Source organism: Rousettus aegyptiacus, unplaced genomic scaffold (genome assembly GCF_014176215.1).
Source record: "Rousettus aegyptiacus isolate mRouAeg1 unplaced genomic scaffold, mRouAeg1.p scaffold_m13_p_17, whole genome shotgun sequence".
Taxonomy (NCBI): domain Eukaryota; kingdom Metazoa; phylum Chordata; class Mammalia; order Chiroptera; family Pteropodidae; genus Rousettus; species Rousettus aegyptiacus.
Genome location: NW_023416292.1, coordinates 42,448,588 through 42,452,851, shown reverse-complemented (window position 1 = coordinate 42,452,851; position 4,264 = coordinate 42,448,588). Strand labels below are relative to the sequence as shown.

At 36.4% G+C, this 4,264-nt stretch overlaps 1 pseudogene; it reads right to left on the bottom strand.

The window, feature by feature from the left end:
• Positions 1-2,372: 2,372 nt before the first annotated feature.
• On the bottom strand, positions 2,373-2,494 carry LOC118613175 (annotated as a pseudogene).
• Between the last annotated feature and the right edge of the window lie 1,770 nt (positions 2,495-4,264).

Below are 4,264 nucleotides of genomic sequence, written 5' to 3'. Positions count from 1 at the left end.
TGACATTTTTTGCAGAAATAGAAAAAATCCTAAAATTCATATGGAACCACAAAGGACCCTGAATAGCCAAAACAATCTTGAGAAAGAACAAAGGTGGAAGCCTCACAGTTCTTGACTTCAAAACATGTACAAACCTATAATAGTCAAAGCAGCATGGTACTGGCATAATGACAGGCATGTGAACCATAGATGTGAAAAGGGAGCCTAGAAATAAATCTATGCATATATGGTTGCATGATCTCTGACAAGGCTGCCAAGACTACACCAGGGAGAAATGATATGCTCTTCAATAAGTGGCGAGAAAACTAGATATCCACATGCAAAGAAATAAAATTGGACTCTTTTCTTATAGCATACACAAAGTCAACTCAAAATGGATTAAAAGTTTAAACGTAAGACCTGGAACTGAAACTGAAACTCCTAGAAGAAAACATAAAATAAAAGCTTCGTGACATGGGAGTTGGCAATGATTCCTGGGTACGAGAGCAAAAGCACAGGCAGCAAAAGCAAAAAATAGACAAGTGGGATTATATCAAACTGAAAAGCTTCTGTGAAGCAAAAGAAACTACCAACAGAGTGAAAAGGCAACATACAGAACGGGAAACACATTTTTAAACCGTATATAAGGCTAATATCCAAAATATATAAGGAACACCCTACAACTCAATAGCCAAAATACAAATAACCTGATTTCAAAATGGGCAAAGGACTTCAATAGACATTTTTCCAAAGAAGACATACAAATAGCTAATGGGTACATGAAAGGATGCTCAACATCACTAATCACCAGGGAAATGCAAGACAAAACCACAATGGAACGCCCTCTCATGCCTGTTAAAATGGCTATTTTTAAAAAGACAAGTGATAACAAGTGTCGGCAAAGATATGGAGAAAAGGGAATCCTTGTGCCCTGTTGGTGGGATATAAATTTGTGCAGCCACTGTGGAAAACAGTATGGAAGTTCCTCAAAAAGCTAAAAATATAACAACTATATGATCCAGAAATTTTACTTCTGGGTATTTATCCAAAGGAATTGAAAACAAGATAAATAAGAGAAATCTGCGCTCTCATGTTCACTGCTACATTATTCACAATAGCCAAGAGGTGAAAACAACTTAAATGACCACTGATGCATGAATAAAGATAATTATTTTAATGTAATTTAAACAGTGGAATATTATTCTATCTTAAAAAGAAGAAAATCCTCTCATATGCACAACATGGATGAATCTTGAGGATATTTTACTAAGTGACAAAGGCCAGTTACAGAAGCATAAATTCTGCATGATTCCACTTATATTAGGTATCTAAAGTAGTCAAACTCATAGAACAGAAAGTAGAACAGTGGTTGCCAGGGGCTGGAGAGGGAAGAAATGAGAAATTATTATGCAGTGAGTATAGCGTTTTGGTCAGGTAAGACGCAAAAGTTCTCAAGATCTGTGCAACAAAGCGCATGTAGTGAACAACAGTGTACTGTACACTTAAAACTTGGTAATAGGGTAGATTTCATAATGTTTTTACTACAATAAGAAAAGATTTCTATATTTGAGTCTTACTGAGTTTTTCATAGTTTAGTATGTGCTCAGCGTTCTGTGGAAATGTTCTATAAATGTTTGAAAAAAGTATACTTTAATCAATAAACATTACTTAATAAATCCTATTATTTGAACCATCTATACCATAATCCTGGCAACTGTATCTTTAAAGATTGATGATGGCTTGTGAAGTTCTACAATTGTTTTTGTCAAATCCTCCTTAAATTTTCAAATAACTTTTCTTTATATTTATATATTTGTATATCTGTCCAATATAATACCTGATTTTGCCTTTATATTCTCCTTTGTTATTTACCTTCCTTCCCTCTCTCCCTCGTTTGGCGTTTTCTCAACATAATTATTTTAATTCTTTTTAAATCTTATTTCTGCTTTAATAAACCATAGCCTATTTTCATGTATTGTCAAATTTAATATTTTATCTTTTAGTCTTTTTTTTTGCTTTCTATTTCCTATTTTTGTCTTTTGATATATTTTATTAATAATGTTACAAATACATATCCTGTTCTTAATTCTACTTCTTTGCTTATAGTTTATCAAATAAATAATCCCTCTTTTCATTATTTAAAATCAAGAACTAAGCAGAGATGCACTCTGCTTCATGTACTGAGGAATTTATTGCCATTTTACTCCTCCCAGTATAATCTGCAATGGCTCTAGAATGTATAAGTAGTGTGTGTATAATATTTGTCCATATAAATATTGAACATTGTAAATGTATTTGCAGAAGTTGTACTAATTGGTCTTAATACTACAACTTTTTCATTCTTGACCTTTTGATTTTGATTATCTCTTAGTAAGCAAGAACATTTTTTAAAATGCCTACAGCACCTGGTCTTCCTAAGTAGTCTCCCATCCATCTACTCCCAACCAGGCCTGACCCTGCTTAGCTTCCAAGATCAGGCGAGATTGGGCACATTCAGAGTGGCATGGCTGTAAACTCAAGAACATCTTTGAGCAATGTTTTCTAGAGAAATTTATAAGTGGCATAATTTGAGAATGTTATTCACTTTCACTGTCTTTAGGTGTTTAAAGTTGTAGGAGAAGTTGGAGGCTAGTCTGTTTTTTGTTCTGAGTCAGCATATTCAGTATGCGTATTATTATTTCTGTTGTTGTTATAAGGAGTTTTCATAGCCTGGCTACAGCCAGGTGTGTGCTTTCTTTATTAAGCATGTCTGGAACATAGTGAGTTCTTTTGATTTACATGCTACTGTTTTCTTTTGACCTCAGGAAAAATTTCTTTGGACATGTCTTTGATTATTGTGTTTAATGATGGTAATAACAGTTATTCATTGAGTACTGAAAGTGCCTCTAAACAGTTTGCATACATTATCTAATTTAATTATAACAATAGCTACTATTATCCTCATCTTAAAGATAAGCAAACTGAAGTTCAGGATGGGAATCGGCTTTCTCAAGCCCTCACCCTCTCATAGCTGGTAACTAGGAGGAAGTCTGAACCCCGGATGCCTCCCTCCGAATCCTAAGCTCTCAGTCCCTGATGCTGTCTCCTCAAGGGCTCTAAGTCTTGGATTCTTTTCTTTAGATCACCTGCATGTATTAGCTTCGTATACCAAGGTACACGAAGATGCTGTATACCACTGAGTGTTCTCATCTCTTCCTGGCAATGTTGTTTATTAACTTTCACAGTCTCTGAATATATAGAAAGTAACAAGTGCATCAAAGCAGGGAGAGGAGCGTTATTTTGGTCAGTTGGTTTTGGGAAGGCCACCATGTATCCCATAGCTAAGGGCAAATATTAGAGCTAAACCAAGGTTTTACAACAGTGATTTCGATTTTCTGTATTATTCTTGGTTGGCCCACAGAATATATGTAATCTAAGAATATGTTTATTAACACATAAATCTCAATGATAGATTTAGTAGACTCTCCTTGGACTTCAACATATATTCTTTTAGACATTTTATTTTATTCTTCTGTTGCCAGTTTTTTACTTTTTTCCTCGTGGGATAGTTTAATTGTAATTTCCCCCGAGTTCCTTAGAAAGTAGAGCCTGGAACTTATTACTCCAGAACAGTTTCCTGCAGTCAGGGATGGAATCTCAGAGCAGGAGGCCAGGGCAGGTGGCACGGGCCTGAAGCCAGGTACAATTAAAATGATCCTACTTGAAAGTGGTCAGTGTCCGTGCAGAACCAATCACTGAGCAGCAGCTGGAGAAATCTAAAATCGAGGCTCAAAGGACGTGGAGTGGTGGGGGAGAGCGGCCTACTGAGGACACCCCAGGTTCTTAGGAAAGGTTTGAAGAAATATCAGATGCAATAATCTGGGACAGAGATTGTTGTTTTTAATTAGGTTTAGCATTAGCCTGAATTCTAATGAGATTGAAATAGCTAACATTGCTCAGAGGTTTACTGGTGTGCTAAGATTTTTCATTTCCTGTTATTGTGAGAATTAGAGAATCAACACCACATGTATTACACTCCCCTGGTGTGAGCTCACGTACCCTTGTGCTGTAACTCTGACTGGAGGCCCCCATCTTATTTTCTATGTGAAATACATTCTGTCTTCATGAAATTCATTAGATGGATACAGGGGACACAGAGACCCCATGCTAGGGATTGCAAGTGTAACTCAAACAAAAGGCTGGCGGGTGAGAAGTGAGGACACTAGGCTCTTGGGGAAAAGAAGTACGCAGACTGGAAGTCCCTGGAGGCCATCTTCAGTGGTTTTCACCACTCTGCTGCTTGCCT